This window comes from Polypterus senegalus, chromosome 6, assembly GCF_016835505.1.
Source record: "Polypterus senegalus isolate Bchr_013 chromosome 6, ASM1683550v1, whole genome shotgun sequence".
NCBI classification, from domain to species: Eukaryota; Metazoa; Chordata; class Cladistia; order Polypteriformes; family Polypteridae; genus Polypterus; species Polypterus senegalus.
This window is the reverse complement of record NC_053159.1, coordinates 135,637,138-135,655,449: the sequence shown is the minus strand read 5'-3', so window position 1 is coordinate 135,655,449 and position 18,312 is coordinate 135,637,138.

Genomic DNA, 18,312 nt, shown 5'->3' with positions numbered 1-18,312 from the left:
CTGATGCAACCCACAATAGCAGTGTCATCAGCGAACTTTTGCACGTGGCAGGACTCTGAATCGTATTGGAAGTCTGATGTATATAGGCTGAACAGGATCGGGGAAAGTACAGTTCCCTGCGGCGCTCCTGTGTTGCTAACCACAATGACAGACCTGCAGTTCCCAAGATGCAAATACTGAAGTCTGTCTGTAAGATAGTCCACGATCCATGCCACCAGATGTGAGTCTACTCCCATCTCAGTCAGCTTGTCCCTAAGGAGCAAAGGTTGGATGGTGTTGAAGGCGCTAGAGAAGTCCAAAAACATAATTCTTACAGCAACACTGCCTCTGTCCAGGTGGGAGAGGGATCGGTGTAGCATATAGATGATGGCATCCTCAGCTCCCACCTTCTCCTGGTATGCGAACTGCAGAGGGTCGAGGGCTTGGCGGACCTGTGGCCTCAGGTGGTGAAGCAGCAGCCGCTCCATGGTCTTCATCACATGTGACGTCAGAGCAACAGGCCAGAAGTCATTCAGTTCACTAGGACGTGATACCTTTGGGACTGGGGTGATACAAGATGTTTTCCAAAGCCTTGGGACTCTCCCCAGTTCCAACGCACAGGCCTTCAGCAGTCATGGACCCGCTGCTTTGCTGGCACGAAGTCTCCTCAGCTCTCTGCTCACCTGTGCTGCTGTAATTGTGGGAGGGGATGTCTCTACTATGCTGGTATCAGCAGAAGGATGGTTGGAGGAAGCAGTACTCCGAGGTGAGAGTGGGTTAGGGTGGTCAAACCTATTAAAGAAGTTGCTCATTTGGTTTGTTCTCTCCATGTCTCTCTCGATGGTGGCACCCTGCTTCGAGTTGCAACCAGTGATGATCTTCATCCCATCCCACACTTCCTTCATGCTGTTATTCTGCTCCAGCTTTCTCCTGTACTGCTCTTTCGCCACCCTACAGTACAGTGCCAATAAAAAGTATTCATCATCTTGGAGGTTTTGTTATATAACATCCAGTCACAGTGGATGTAATTTGGCTTTTTATGACAGAAAAAGACTTTTTATTGTCAAAGTGCAAAACAGACCTCTGCAAAGGTCCCTATCGGCTTAGCCTACGTATCTGGACACTGCAATTTTTTGCCATTCTTCTTTGCAGAACTTCTCAGGCTTTGCAGGTTGCATGGAGATCATGAGTGGACAACCTTTCAAAGTCCAGCCACAAATTCTCAGTTGTATTGAGATATGGACTGTGACTCAGCCACAGTCCAGCCACTCCGGGATGTTAACATTGTTGTTTTAAAGCCATTTCTGTGCTGCTTTGGTTTTAAATTTGGAGTCGCTGTCTTGCTGCAAAACAATTCTTCTCCCAAGATGTAGATTTCTTGTTGACTGCAGTAGGTCTTTCTCCAGGATTTCTTTGTAATTTTCCACATTCATTTTACCTTTCACCGTCTCAAGCCTTCCATAGCCTGCTGCTGAGAACCATTCCCTCAGCATGATGCTGCCACCACTATGTTTCATGGTGAGGATGGTTTGTTTTTGATAAAGTATAGTGTTTGGACTTAGTGTGATGGCCAGAAAGCTTAATTTCTCATCTGACCACTGAACCTTCTTCCAGCTTTTGAGGAGATGTCATGTGCATTTTTAAACAGTTTTCTCTCTACCATAAAGTTATAACTGGTGAAACCCACAGGAAACAGTTGTGTGTGCAGCCTCCAATGTCAGCTACTATAGCTTATAACTGCTTCAGAGATATCAGGAGTCTCTGGCTGGCCTTGCTCACTGGTCTTCTTCTTGCCCAGTCACAATCACACAGATGGTCTGATCTTGGAAGGTTTCCAGCTGTGCCATACTCTTTGAATTTCTTAATGACTGATTTAACTGGACTGCAAGGGATATTCAGTGACTTGTCCTTTTCCATCACGTTTTCACAGAGTTACATGAAGTGTTCCTTCGTCTTCATTGTGAAAGTTAGGCCACCATACTGACGCACCACAAGCATAACCTTCTAGATATATGGCAGACAGATGATCTTGATTGAGCTAATTGCATGACTTCTAAATGATTTGGCTGCACCAGTGATGATTTAGGTGTATCATATTAAAGAGGATTCTTATGAATATCAGTTATTTTCTGTTTATTTTTGTAATTAGTTTATATCACTCGGCAGAGGTCTGTTTTCACTTTGACATTAAAGAGTCGTTTTCTGCTGATTAGCGTCAAAACGCCAAACTAAATCCACTGTGTTTTAATGTTGCATAACAAAATGTAATCATTTCTAAGGGTTTAATATCTTTTATAGGCATTGAATTCTTCTGTGCTTCACTTCTATTTAAGTTACAAACTTTAAAGGCATTGTCTTGTGCTGTGCTTCTCTCATCTATCAGTCTCTTTTGAATCACCCCTATTCATCCATCCATCCATATATTAACAAAGTTTCCAGTTCAAAATCACCCCCACACATCAGCATAATCAAGGGTATAAAAGAGGACAGCATTTTAATCATTGCATTTTTATTTATGGCTTGGGTGTGAAAAATCTTTCCTGAAAATGATAGACTATATCTAGAGGTGTTCAGACTTCTTCTTAACCTAGTTTGGTAGTGCACAGGCCATAGCCTGTTCTGGTAGGATAAGGTCCCACATCTGGACAAAATGCCAATATATCGTTTGTCACATTCACACACGTACATGTGTACTCTTAATCCCCTTCATAACAACCAGTCCATCACAGGCTGAACACACACACACATACCCACGCTAGCCAATTTAGGATTGCTAGTTTACCTAACCAACATGTCTATGGACTGCATGAGGAAAATGGGGCACCTAAAGCAAACCTATACAGACACGGGGAAAACAAGCAAACTCCATGTGAGGAGTACTGAAGATGTTACCCTCACTCTCCTTACTGTGAGACAGCAGTGCTATCACTGTGTCGCTCATTTTACCAGTCCATTTAATAGGAAATAGTCTGATTTGAATTTCCCAGCTTACTTCAAATTTTCTTTTAGTATCTTGAAAACATTACTACGATAAAAGCAGAATCCAAAATGAATGAGAAGTACAGGCAGATGGCATGGTGCTGATTGGCCTTAAGGTTTTGAGATGGAGGTCTGGGAGATGCAAACCAGCAATGCCTCACTGTGGATAAAAACAGCTGATCTGTTTGTAACTAATGATAGAATTACAGTGATCAATTCAAAAAACTCCCTTTAGAAAGGACAGGCGACAGCTAAAATGCTGAGCTATTAGGTAGAGCTGGTCATTTTATTAATGGGCATTTAAAAATTGGTAATAATGTGCATTAAGATCAAGTATGCATGTCAGACAGCATAGTCATTTGGATAATTTCTCTTACATTAATGATCCACAATTTGGAAATTGATCTCCTGAACTGTGATAGTTCGGGTTGACTGCAACTGCCATGTCCCTCTTGCATCCGAGACTGTTGATAGTCGTGTCCAAGGATGACCTGGGCAATGAAGACACATAATAGTAAGAGATGGTGCTTTGTGCTTTTATTCAAACAATCTCTAACAAATACAAAATGCAAAATAGTGCATTGCTTCAATAAATAATCTCAATAAATAATCCATCCATCCATCCATTATCCAACCCGCTTAAAATTCAGTTCTTGTTGAGGATAAAAGTCAGTAATGAATTACTTAAAAAGCCGAGTCAAAAACCATGCAGATGTCTGGTTTCCTTTCCTTCCCTTCCAGCTCAGCCTGTCTATCTTTATCTGTTTCCCATGCAAACTCCATCGGGTCTTCTCAGTTCACAGAGGTGTCAACAGCTGCAGTCCCTTTTTCCAGCTCTCATCATGACTGCTTCAATTGGCATCTGTTGTGGCACTTAGAGCAGGATCTCCATTTTCCAATATACCCTCCCTGGCATCTATCAGATCCCTAGTAGGCCTTTATGATCGTCCCTGCATCTCAAGGCTATTCATTGGAGCGCAATCCACCGCTTGGTGCGCCATTCTTCTAACTCCCTTGCAGAGCCACCGACTGCATGTCTTCTCAATATAGCGAAGGCTTACATTCCCTGGCCATGCTTTTGGTTTCCTTTTTCACTTTCATCTATCTTATCTCCTGCTCAGGCCTCTTTTCTATCTTTCAACTGACACAGATGGTGTGATCACGGACTCCAGAGTATTAATAAAGAAACTGGCTGTTGCACACATCCACAAGTGAATATCTGGCCAGCCAATTGCCCATCAATACCCCAGAGCCGCTTCATCATGCTACCACTTGCACCTACACCATTCAATGCCTGAGTGCACCTTTTTTATTTTTAAATCTGCACGCTGCCACAGACTGTGACACTCCGTGTAGTGGGAATTGGAATCACCAGCCTACACTCTAGGTGTCTAGTATGTGGGACCGAGCGTGACCAGAATGATGGTGTAAGACAGGGAGACACGGACACAAAAAGGGTTGGGTTTTTTGAAAAAGAAAGTGAGGTTTTATTTACAGGTGCACTTAAAGAAAAAATCAAAAATAATGTCCTACGGAATTTATATATATTAATACACAGTCCAATACCGCAAAGGACACTCAAAATCAGTAATTAAATGGAGCCCAAAATGACTATATACAGTATTTACAGTGCTTCCTGAAAGTCCCAGAAGAAAAAAAATACTGCACACAAACTAGTGGAATCCATATACAGTATATACAGTACATACAAAGCAAAATGTGAAGCGGTCTTCCTCCACAGTGATCCAAGTCAGGAAGCTGCTCCTCCAAACAGTGTACAATACAGAATTCCCCCAAAAATATTCAAAATACAGAAAAAAGTGTATATACAAAAATAAACAGTGCACCACTAACCACAACCCAATAAATACCTTCACCAAAGTTAATCCAGAGATATTTATATGAAAAAAATATTTACAAAAACAAAGCACAAGCCATAATGCTGTTCTGCCAGGTACCTTTCTCTAAGAAGATCTAGTCAGAAAGAACCCCCTCTAGAGGCCATGATTCCCTTTTGTATTCGGCGCCCCTACGCTGACCAATTAAACCACCGTACGTCATCCCTCCCAGGGTACGCGATGACATGAACGTGTTTGCGAAAAGCGGCGTCTACTATAAAAATCGAGCAGCTGGCGCGTGCGCATATAGCTGTACCGGCTTTTCAGACGCGGACTGCACTTCATGCCTTAAGTTAAAGTAAGCCCTTTCTAATTTTTTTTCCTCCTTCCCCTGAGCTACAGCTCAGACAACTACGAACACGGGATCCCTATGCTAACCCGGGTTAACTAATATTGAGGCGCTTCACACTTTCTTTTGCACTTTTTAGTATTAATGAGGTCGCGGAAAACGCGTGCAAGTGTGGAGGACCGACAATGCCATCCCGGCTGTCTCTCCAGGATACATGAGACCCACCGCAACAATAACCCAAAAGGCACTAATATCGTCAGCGAAGACGTCTGTCTGCATTATATAAATGAAAAAGGCAAGTTTCCTTTCTTTATACCTTTTTTCCTCAAACAAAAGCCTCTCTCTTTACAGGGCAGAGGACGCTAAACTAATTTTATTTAATTAATGGTAATGCCAGTAAGGCACATTACCACACAGACCCCTATGTGTTTCACCAGATGAACAGACTACACATTAAAAGATGCATAAACATAAATAGAAAAGGTTGGGATTTTGCACTGCTACAGTGCATTGCCGCACCCACCACGTGATGAATAACCTCATCATCCCAAATTAGGACCGGAGAATAGCTGGGCAACGGGTGACACCTCAGCACCGCACTAGTTTGAATAGGGTGGAACAGTGTGAAGTTTTCATACAGTGGTTGGAGTGCCAATCCTGCCAGCAATCCCCCTTGTAAGTCGAAGGACCTGCTTGCAGGACTGGATGCAGGTTAATGTCATACACATGATGAAGGAATTGCAGGTTATGAGCCTTGCTCATGGGCCCAATGGAGTGGAATCACTACTGACAGTGCAGATCCCTAGCCTCAGAGACACCACTTCACCTCCACAAACAAACAGAAATAGAATGCCTTAAAATTCTTCCAAGAAAATACATATACTACATAATATCTCTTCGATCATCTATTGGAAAAACTCATCAGCAGCATTGGGTCTAATGCAGGAAATAAACCTGATTGGCACAAATCTGAATTCACAACAAAACTCAATCATTTCACTTTGCAAAAAGAAAAATCAGTAAGATTTGTCCCAGTGACACAGGAAGAAATATGTTTAGCCCAAGTCTGGAAGAATTTCCCTGCATCTCCTTGTCATTTAGTGTTTAAATAAATTTATTTAGTGAAAAAAGTCAACTGAATCACTTCCTGTCACATGGGCTGTTATTGTTCTAGACGCTATGCCTACTTTGTGAGTTATGATGGCAGTCTTGGCAATTAAAATCCTAGAGAAACATTGAAGACAGAAATAATTTCTCCACATCACTTAGAGTGATCATTCCCTCATCTGCAGAAATCAAGAAATAGGAAAGGAAGACTGTCAGCTAATGGCAAAGAATGAGTTCTTATGTAGTGAGTTTTCCCTAAGAGGAAAATATAATAATGTGCGTGATTGTGCATTTTAGCGTGTCTTTGTGTGTAAAATATGCACATTTTTGTTCTTACACAGTGAAGTGAATATGAGACACAGAACGTAACTAATTTATCTTGTGTGCTGCAGATTATCGATATTATGCAGCTGCATACAAAAACACAGTTAACTGCAGAAGTATGAACAAGGCTTTGGGGAACAATATCCCTTGTTTCCACCTCATAGACATTTTTAAAAATCTTAAAACTGTTTATATTTTTCATTTTTTCAAGAAAAGAATTTTAGTTTCAGTTTCACAAAACTGCATGTGATATGAAACTCCTAATTGTAGGACATATTCATGCACGCAAATGCTCTCATGTATTTAAGGTCAGTTTAGAGTCATCAGTTTACATGTCTCTGGGATGTGGGAGGAAAGCGGGAGTAGTAGAAGTGGTACTCATAATAGTAGAAACATAACCCTGTTTAACTCCAATTTAGGGATGCAGGAGGATGGAGGTGATAAACAGGCTAAACAGCACATCAGCTCAGTGCAGGACCACTTCACACAATCAGCCAATCAGGGCCAATGTGGAACCACCAATTCGCCAAACACACATGCATCTTTGGGACATGGGAGTATTTGGAGGAAAAAAAAATCATCCAGATACATGGCGAATGTGTAAACTCTACAAAGAGTATGAATTCTGGGACCTAAATTCCATAAGGTTGCAGTGCTAACTGAGGTGCCACTATACTACTCATGTTGTACCATATACTATGAAAAATAAAACTTCATTGTTAGGCTGATGACTTTAAGCAAAGCAACTTAGAATTAGCTGAATTTATTTTGTTTATCCAGTTGGAGCGAAAGCAGGTGGAGTGACTTGCTCGTGGTCACACAGTGTCAGTAACGGGCTCTGAAGCCACAAGGTTTTAAAGTCCAAAGTCCTAACCACTACATACTGTCTTTTAAAAATGCGACATTTATCAATACCTCTGCTATTGATGAATATTTAATCACTGTGCATATAAACACATCCAAATCTGGGTTAATATCCATGAACGTTGCTATCATTCATTAAATAATTAACAAAGAACCTCCTATGCCTAACAGCCAAAACCTGCTGGCCCATTCATGTGAGGCTGATGAATCCAGAGAGAACAAAATGATAAAGGTAAAGGTCTAGCAAAGTTGTCAGGATCTAACACCTACATGACAAGGAGCCTCTTATAGCCAAAAGAATTGGGTGTCAAAGCCTTACAAGGCTAATCAGGTCAGAATTTAAGATATAATTCTACATGACTTGAAACGACAAGGAGGAAACCTTCAAGTGTGTCAGCCATTGTTCTCCAGAAGTCAAGGTGGAGGGCTGTTAAGCACATGTCAGTAAGTAAAGCTGCAGGTCTTCGTAAACTAACAGAATCAGACTTCCAGAGCTGCAACAGCAGGTGCAAGACAGCTGACAGCCATGCTTAAGGATTGTGAGGAGGTTAAGCTAGGAGATATTAAAGTTTAACAGATAAATAAGAGTATAAAATTTTGATGTATTTTCACAACAAACACAACGCTGCAATACATATGATGACACAGATACAGAGTGAAATGCATCATGTTGTGTTGCTTGTAACTCTTATCCTATTTTAAGTGTGTTAATTTTCACCTTTTTGTTTTATAACACATCCCTCTACAGAAATGGATCACAAGATGTTCCCTAGTAGAGCCGAATAAGACAAACTGGGTTATTTTACTCATCCTACTTTATCAAAACCTTGACTTTCTCTCATTATGTTACAAGTTATACTAAGGCGGCCTCAAAAATTGTTGAGGCTTAATGAGAGGAAGGGGTGGACTTGAAAGAGTTAATCCGTATGTATCAGGTCAGCCGCATGGGATGGGAAGTGAGCAGAAAAACAGGTATGAGGCAGCCAGTGCCATTAAAGAAGTGACCTTATCTCCAGCAGAACAATAGACAGACACCAGGCTGTAATGGGGTTGTGACCCTCAGGGGGTTTCATTACAGTAAAGATTAAATGGTTTGTATAGATGGCGTGTCCGCTTTCTGTGCAGCTCAAATGAATGCAGACACAGGCGTGACAGCTGTAATAGATGTTTCAGAGTTACATCGGCAGACCTCTGGCGGCCGTATTAAACGTTGATTGTCTGAGGAGCTGCGCTCTGCTTCATGATTCCTTCAAAGATAAAAGGATTAGAAGAGACTTTCACTCTTTTCGTGTTTCCCCTTTGAACAGCTGTACAGTTCAAAGGGGTAGGTCTTCAGGATAGCCACCTAAACAGTGCTATTCATTGCCGTCTTTGGGGATGAATGTGTAGTTCAGAGGATCATTAGACATTGTATTATTGACACAGACCTGTCGGAATGATTTGGTAGTAGGTTTTGCAATCAGGGAAGCAGGCTGCAAAAGACCTAAGACACATTCTCCAAACTCAATGGAGCCAAAGATAACCTGAAGACCCAACAAAAAAACTTGCTCTGTTGATTTTTGAACCATTGTAGAATGGATCCTGTCCCACAGCATATCTGGAGTTGTACTTTAATTAACATTATCAGTGTAATTCACCCATACCTTTATCTGTTCATCAGTTTATTTTCAAGTAATTTAACACAATGGTGGGCAGAGCCAATGCTAATAGTAGTAGATAATCATGGCTGGGGGCACCAGTTATTACAGTTCATATTTCCAAAAAAGCTTAATTCAATTCAGGGTCATGAGATGAAATAACCCAATGGACACAAGGTGGAAAACAACTCTAGGAAGTGTGCCAGTCCATCAAATGGCACCAAAACTAGAGTACATGAAAGGAAATATGGGGAGAATGTGTAAACCTCACACTGACAATGACCAGGCATGGAGTTTCTGGATCCATGAGGAAGCAGAGCTAACCAACATGCCAGCTATTATGACTGTATTGAATCCGGTTGATTCTTATCCAGATTCCTTCCAGACATATGCCCATAGAATAATACTTCAGTTTAGTTTAATTTTGGCTTTCCTGGTGATGGTTGCAGTGCCAACATGCTGAGCTAAACTGACAAGGCCACCTAATCCCAAGGGCACTATATAGTCTCTCCACATATTGTACACAATAACTTAAATATAAATCAATATGACATTCAACAAAAACACCAGAACATGTTGAAACATTAACAAGTATAAACACAGAATTGTACCTGCACATAAATATATTTTAAGCCTTGTGGGAATTTTGGTATGAAGAAAAAAAAGCTTTCAGCCAGATATCCAAAACTACAGACATAAAGGAAAAGCACAAGTGCCTACACAAGTTCAGTTTGGGGTTTGCAAGGCATCACTGCAGGTCACAAGAGAGAGCAGTAGTGGCAGCCCTCAATAAAGTTATAAAGATGCTTCAAAGTTGATTCATTCAATGCTGATTTAAACATGCTACAAATCTTAATGCTGTATTGGAATCAAAGCCTAAAATTATAAGTGCCTCATTGTAGAAGAAACAGTAAAATTTACTAACATCATCCTCAGTTGTTCTCTTTCTATCATATTTTGAACACTGTATAGGAATTTATTAAAAATTCATGTCTCATTCTGTTGTTTCATGGCTTATTTATATTGCACAACATGTGGGTGTACAATAGCATTGGCATTTCTTTTAAATGTAAGGTTTTTCTATGACAAAAAAATGAAGTGTCATAAGTTCATTCCACAGTTATCATCACGTATGCACTGTAGTGAAATTCTTATCTGCACATCTGAACAACATGGAGCAGACAACCATCGTCCTGCCAGAAGTCCGAATCTCACTCTATCTATCTATCTATCTATCTATCTATCTATCTATCTATCTATCTATCTATCTATCTATCTATCTATCTATCTATCTATCTATCTATTGTCACACACGTGCGCTTTGGAGTCAACCAAAGCGACTAGGAAAGGTCAATTCCATGCCTGGCCAGGGGGCGGTGGGGTTCACTAAACCTCTCTCTTTTCTCTCTGCAGACCAAACATGAGGAATCCTTCCTGTCCCGGCCCCGAGGACATCACGCCCTGTGAATCACCTATAAATACCCCTCATCTTCCCTACTTAAACAGTTCTGTTTTGGACTTTAACCTGTACAAATTGTACGAAACTTTAAATCCTTCTGCGGCCAGGGAAACTATATGGGTAGCTGCCTCCAATCTTGTTGTGTATCTGGCTGTTTCTTTCACACTATCTATCTATCTATCTATCTATCTATCTATCTATCTATCTATCTATCTATCTATCTATCTATCTATCTATCTATCTATCTATCTATCTATCTATCTATACTCACTTGCAAAACTTATGAACAAGAAAGTATGCCCAAAGAAATATTACATGTTTACATATACATATTACAATATTATATGTGTCTATATCAAGATTTGATCTTCTTTTTAACAGCATCTATAGGTAAAGCTGATGTAATTGGGAAAAACAATGAAACAATAAGTTTTCCAATGAAAAATTAACAGATATGCCATTTAAATCTGTAGAAAGAGTAGTTCCACCCCTGGATCTAAATAGTTGGTATTACCCACTTAGGCAGAACAAACCTCAAGTAGGGCCACCTCTACCAGATAAGAAAGAAAAGTAAGCAGTCGCCTAGGGCGTCAAACTTTTCGAGGGGGGCATTTTGTTAACTTTGGTTTCAGTAGGTGGAGGCTTTGAATGATGTTCTGCTCCCAGCCCTTAGTTGTCCCTGCAACCACTAACCCTTACACACTTGCAGAGAACTTACATGAATCTTCAGGGGTAGCTCTTTGATGTGACATCCATGTATGACTTGTGTGAATCTTTAAATGGGACCCTCCCTCTCCTGTTTTTCCAATCCGACATCTGTGTGGGACTTTAATAGAACACCAAAGGGGAAACCAACCTGAAATAACATGAGTAGCAATTGCCTTCAAGGCTCCATGGTTTGGGCAAATCATTATCAATTTTGCTTAGGACAGTGAAAAAGCTACAGCCTGCCTTTACCTCAGGTAGGTACTATAACTGTCTACAAATCTCTGACATTAACTGAAAGAACGTTTTTCCCACTCTTACATGCAGAATACTTTCAGACATTTCAGAATTATTGAGGGGTGTCTTGCATATACAACTCAGTTCAAATCCCCACTCATCATCTCAGTGGGATTCAGATCATTTCCAGAACCCTGCATTTTTTTCTTTTCATCCATTCTTCTGTGTGCTTAATAGTATTTTTAAGGACATTGTTCTGTTACAAGACCCACTTTTGGTTGAGCTTGAATCTCTTGAAAGATGGTCTCCTAATATCCTCTGGTACAAGGAAGAATGTATTGTGAATTCTATGATTGTGAGCTGTCTAGGCCCTGATGCATCGAAGCAGCCCCAAACCATAACATTTACACCAACATGCTTTGCAAGTGCCATCAGGTTTTTCTAGCCAAGTAATGTCTTTGGTTTTCGACAAACATAACTTCTGTTACTATGGCCAAATAACTCTATCTTGCCTTGTCTGTCCACAGCTCATTGGTCAAGAAGCCCTGGTTTCTGCCTAGATGTTCATGTGTAAACCTTTGCCTTGTCCTGATGCTCTTTCTGGATAGCAAAGGTTTCCTCCTGGCACACCTCCCATGTAGATATTATTTGTGCAGCCCCTCTTAATGGTAGACTCATGCACCTTGACATCAACAGTGGCAAGACCTACCTGTAGGTCTTGTGAGAAATATGAAATTCTGGGGTTCCTAGAGACTTCTTTCAACAGTATTCTGCTCTTGAGCTGAGCTTGTTGGGGCGGCCTGACCTAGACAAGTTGCCAGTTGTTTGAAATCTTCCTCACTTGTAGATGATCTTATGGACAGTTAAATGTTTGATTTCTAATTTTTTGGAGATCTTTTCAAATCCCTTGCCAGATTCACAGGCATCTACAAGTATAACCTTCTTTCTGATGGCCTCATAGAGCTCTTCTGATTAAGGCATGGTGATAACAAACACTTCAGCAACGAAGAGAAAACCAAACTAAATGTCTGATGTTTCAATAAGACAGGTTTCACCAAGATCTTTATTAAAGATGTTCTAATTATGTGAACCTGATCTGGTGAACCTGATTTTAATTTTAGATAGTTGAGGTAGTGTTAAACATTGGGGTGTAGCATACAGCTTTGCAAAACTGAAGTTAAATGTTGTTTTGCATGCACTTTTGCAATCACAATTTTTTATTTGTAAATTCAGCATTTTGGGCATTTGTTAAATTGTATTAATCCTGAGGGAGAAATTGTCTTTTTTCATGTCAGAGCACAGGATCAGCCATTGTACAATGCACCACAGCAATTTTCAGGTTAACGGCCTTGCTTAAGGGCCCAACAGAATAGGATCACTTCTGGCTGTAACAGAAGCAGCAACCTTCCAGATACCAGCACAGCTTCTTAGCCTCAGAGCCACCACTCTGCCCATAGCTAAACACAAACCACATTAAGACAAAATGATATACTGTTACACAAAAGTAAGAGTAACCCAGCAAGACAATGACATTGTTATCCATATCAGTTGAGAAGTAAGCATTATACCTGTTGTCTTGAGATGAGATGCTGCTTTGCCTGGTACAAATTTTTGCACTTGCTGATGACGATGTCCTCCCATCAACCCCTCTCCCTGATACACCATAAATCCAATATTTTAATTTGAACCAATGACAACGCACATGCAAAATGCTATTCAAATGATTGCCAAATTAAAAGACACATTGACATTTTATATCTTATGACTTCATTTATATACTGTAGATATCTAATTTAAGTATTTTCTTCCTCATTTAACAGAGTGAGGCTCTTCTTGAAGAAATTAAATGAACATCTGGCAAGTAAAACCCTCTTTTCCCAGTCAGTAGAATGGAAATCTGTTATATTAAGAGGTTTCTTAACAGTCTCTCTAGATGAGTACTGTCACTTCTGGTAACCTTAGGTGAACTGCCCTCTCTCTTTTCTCATTTTCTTGTATAATCCTCTGAAGGCATTTGGCCAGGATGAGCAGTTAGTTCTCTGTTTCTCTCTCTTTCTGACCTTTTTTGCCCGACCTGCCTCCATAGAACTTCTGATGATTCTCCAGTGCATGTCCTATGTGATGCATTTCTTGTCTCTTTCTGAAAAGAGATTTGAACCTGCTGAAAGATCTGGAATTGTCAAATCCTCATTCCAGTGTTTCCTTGTGCTTTCAGCTTGTTTCACTAATTTTCGCTACTAAAGGTTGCTTGAAGTATTTTAGAGTCATGTGACAGGTGTCTGGTCACACTTACAGGTAATCTAACTTAGACACCATCCAAATATCCGACTACGCCACCCAGTTTTATCAAGAGACTGGGAACTCCTGAAATTTACCAATAATAACACACAGGTTTCTGTGGGCAGTGAGTAAACACACAATGAAAGACACAACAGTAATTTCAGGAAAAGCAACAGTAACTTCTATTAAACAAGACAATAATAAGTACATGGAAAAGATAAATGAACATAAACAAAATCTAACACTATCAAGAACGAATTTCCATTTTTTAAAAAGGAAAACACACAGTCCACACTCTAAAGTCCGTCAAAAATAGAATTGGAGGATACAACCTTTAGTGGTGCAGAGTCCAGTTTGCGCACTGTGTTATCCCATCACTTAATCATTCAGCTGTCCACGGATGCACTCTGTTCACCAGACACTCATTACAGAACAGATGTTGTGTCAAATCATTGAATCCCTGTCAGTGTCTCTTCATCATTCCTTTTTTTTCACTCTGAGCTCCTTGTTTTGGTGTCACCTAGGCACGCCTCATTTCTCATCTGCCAGCTTTGCTTGGTCCTTTCATGCGGCTTCCCTCTCTCGCTGGACCCACAACCGACGTCTCCTTGTGCAGCTGTCTCTTCCTCCCTGGAAGTAAGTGTTGCCGTCCTTGTGCCTCACGTTGTGCCAGCCAGGTACCCTTGTCTGCCTACGAGCCCCTGTGCTCTGTCTGAGTGTCTTGGCAGCGTTCTCAGTGGACCATCCCTCCTGCCTTCTCCTGCCCAGGAGTTTAAATGTCCTTCAGTCCCTGCCATTATCAGTTCTGGACAATCAGATTAAACAATGGCAGAGCTACATTTCCTGGGTTTAACAATTAATGAAAACACAAGTTAACAAAATGTATTGTTACCAATCATGAATAAGTACAGATATGCTGATTAGAAACCAATAGCATCAGACATGTAATATCCAAGTCAGGTAAATGCACACATTCTCCAAGGGAGGAGCAGATCTATTATCACAACTTTGTATTGTTTGTATACTCAACCAGCCAGACTTCAAAGCAGTGACTCCTTTGCCAGACAGTAATACCTACATCCTGCAGACAACCCTGACACAACCAGTAACTGGATTATCCAGAAAATCGAAAAACAAGGTCCCCTTCTGACAGTCCGATTCCACAGAGCTACATTAGCTGCACCCTGCAGAGGATCACAGAGCACTTTGATGATGCAGATGACATGAAGAGCTCATCCACATTAAGATAAACAAAAGTGACCTACAATATCAGCGTACATCAATGAGGCACTCCAAAATCAAATAAAGAGCAGATAGCACTAGGAACCTAGTGGTTTAAAGTCCAGTGGTCTAGACAGCACAACATAGTACTTGTCTGGAATCTAAGAAAACTTTCTTTGTATGATTCCATCCGTGCAACCCCAGTCCCAATATGCATTTAATATTTCTGTGAAGTTAAACTTAAATGTACTCTTCTATTAAATGTCACAACCTAAAGATTACAAAACATAGTCCTTAACTACAGAGATCACATCTAACCATTAATGATTTTCTTTAATACTTCTCCTTTTATGTTAGAAACTCAGAAACAGGCTACCTGCTCTAACCAATATCTGCTTTTCAGAATGCATTCCGCTTGCACTCTGAGTGGGATCACCAGCCTTCACTTACTTGATACCAATTATACATGGGGCCACCCAACATTCCATAAAAAAATGAAAAACAAGGAATTGCTTTCTTTCAAAGTCCCACTCACTGTACATTTTGATTGCTGGAGATTACAAAGAACCATGTAAGATTATCTTCCTCGGTTCTCATTTATTCAGATATCAGAAGCCTACAGATGTATCTCCCTGTAGTATGACTTCTAATGAAATCATCACCTAATTTCATTTGTCTTACTCTTGATTAGAATGACCTCTATGGGACCTTCATCTTAACCTCTCTGACCTCATCTTGACCTCTGTGAAGGTCTTCAATTTATTTTTTCAGGAAACATTATTGCAAATGTAAGGTGTCTCCTCTCCCCATTCTAGAAACTTGATTATTCTGTGAATTTATTAAATAGAAACATCATGAAATCTCACAAGACTTCAGCTGTACCTTTCATGATCTTGGCCCTCTTAACTTCTAAATGCCTACAGTTTATTGTTTTGAATTGTGATTCTTTCAGTTTTATTTTCCACATGTTTCATCCTTTTTGGATGTGGCCAATGGTTTTATCTCTCTAAAGTCAATTTCTTCTTATCCAAAAGTTCTTTTATCTCTCTGATGCCTTATCCTTTAAGATCTCACAAGTCTTCAGTTTTTTCTGGCCTTATGTCCAATTCTTTCATATCTCAGAGATCTTCGATTTTGTTTCCCTTATGTCTCATCCTTTGAATCTTAAAGATCTTCAATCTTGCCTCCCTAATGCCTCATCCTTATTTCAGGGGTCTTCAGGTTTATCTTCTTGAAATCTGATCATTTCAAATCCTGACATTTTTACAATATGCACAAAGGTCTGCTCTTTCTAGATATTTACATTTCAGTCCTCTGCACTCAGACAAATTTTTTTTTAGTACCGATCTCTCTCTCTTTTCAGTAAGAAGGCATACTTCCTGGTGTGGCCCACTGCCTGTCCACAATGTGTTCTCAGTCTGAATTTCTCTGTTTCCGTGTACAGCTTTGTCAAGTTCTCCTCTTGTTCTGTGTCATCCAGGTACCATCCTTGCCAGTTCGGCACACTCTCCTAATAGTTGTAACTTAACAATTAAACACTACTTATTCAGGTGTATCGTCAATAATTGTACATTTATTTTGCAATTAGAGAAAACAATTCTTAATTTATTGTGAAAGACATGTTGAAATGAGCCAACTAAATATTATTTAAGACAAAATTACACCATCTACACCCACACTATTTTAGATAATTTCTTTAAATCGTGAATCTTTAATTCTAAAATGTCAGAAATCCTATAGCCTTTTCCACATATCCACATGGATTTCTATTGTATTCATTATGAAACTAAAAGTTTAATTGTGTGTTTTTAATTGGTTATGTTTATTCCTTTTTTTCAACCACTATCTTCTGCTTGCTATTTCATGTGAATGGCAGTTATATAATGTGTGACTACCTTAACTTACCCTGTAGTTAGTATAATATTTAAGCATGCTCTAGTGCAGTACTCTTGACTGAGCACACATATAATGCTCAATTGTAATTTTAATATTTATTATTGTTACTGTTTTTTCACTCATGTAATTTAGTTACAATTTTCAGTGATTTTTCATGAGGTACTGACATTTTGTATTTTTGGGTTAAATGGTCGCTGACGTTTTGTGTGTCTTGTTGCCATGATGTTATATGGTTGCTATCAAATTATGCACATGCCTGTGACACATAAAATCATTACATCCTTTTTATGGTGCAGGGATGGACACATTAAACAGAGCAAATGAAAATAAAGGAAAGACTTGGCAAGAAAACTTCAGTTTTGAGCGTTATAAAATATGTGGATCAGGTGATTGTTTTAGAGTAGGGGTCTCCAACCTTTTTCCCCAGAGAGCTACTTTTATAAAATGAAAATGGCTGAGAGCTATTCATGTTTTCTAATGTTTATTCTCATAGCTTATTTCTACCCAAACAAACTGAATAAGCTTGTTTTGCCTGAACATTTACAAAATGTTGGTGTCCAAAACTCACATTTTGCACTAAAACCTCACAAAAATATTTAGTTCATCTTCAAGTGCATTTTGTATGTCTGTATGCATTTTCTAGTGTATCTCACACTATTGAATTAAAACATGAATGCTGTCCAAACAAAACAATGCAGTTCCACATACACAGATATTACTTATTCATTTGTCATTTTGTTCCATGTCACTGTTTCACTTCACAAGAGTATTCACATGACCAGTTGCATGTGTGATGTGTTTTTTAGTTGGTCAGATGACTGGCACTGCATGGAGTCAACAAGAGAGGTGTATGGTGGAGTGTAGCCATTTAGGTTCACTCTTCTGGAGTCATTTAAGTGTTCATCTGTCAGTCTTGTTCTGAACTTTGATTTCATGACATTCATGTCAGAAAAGGCAGACTCACAGAGGTATGGAGATCCAAACAAAGCAGACATTTTCTGAGCTGCTTAGTGAAGATTCTTATAGTTATCTGGCTCTACTAAGCTCCAGAAATGCTGAGAATGCTGTTGAGACTTTAACTGCACATTATTTTGAAGGTTTACTAATATATAATATATAAAATCCAATGTCTGTATGTCTGTCCGCTTTTCATGAGAGAACTACTTAACGGATTTAAATCGTTTTTTTTCTATAATTTGCTTGAACATTCTGATTGAATTTGTGACTTCTCTCATTGCGCTATGTATCACAGTATGCTTGCGGTACCGATTTATCTGTGCAAATCCAAGAAACACGCAGCGGGCCGAGGGGAGGGGCCTTCCTCACTCACTCGCCAGCTTCGGGGAGTGTTCCTTAATTCTGCTTAGCTAGCAACCAAGAGAACAATTGAATTCAACTTTGTTTGATATTTAAAATAAAATGTTACTTAGGTCTTGA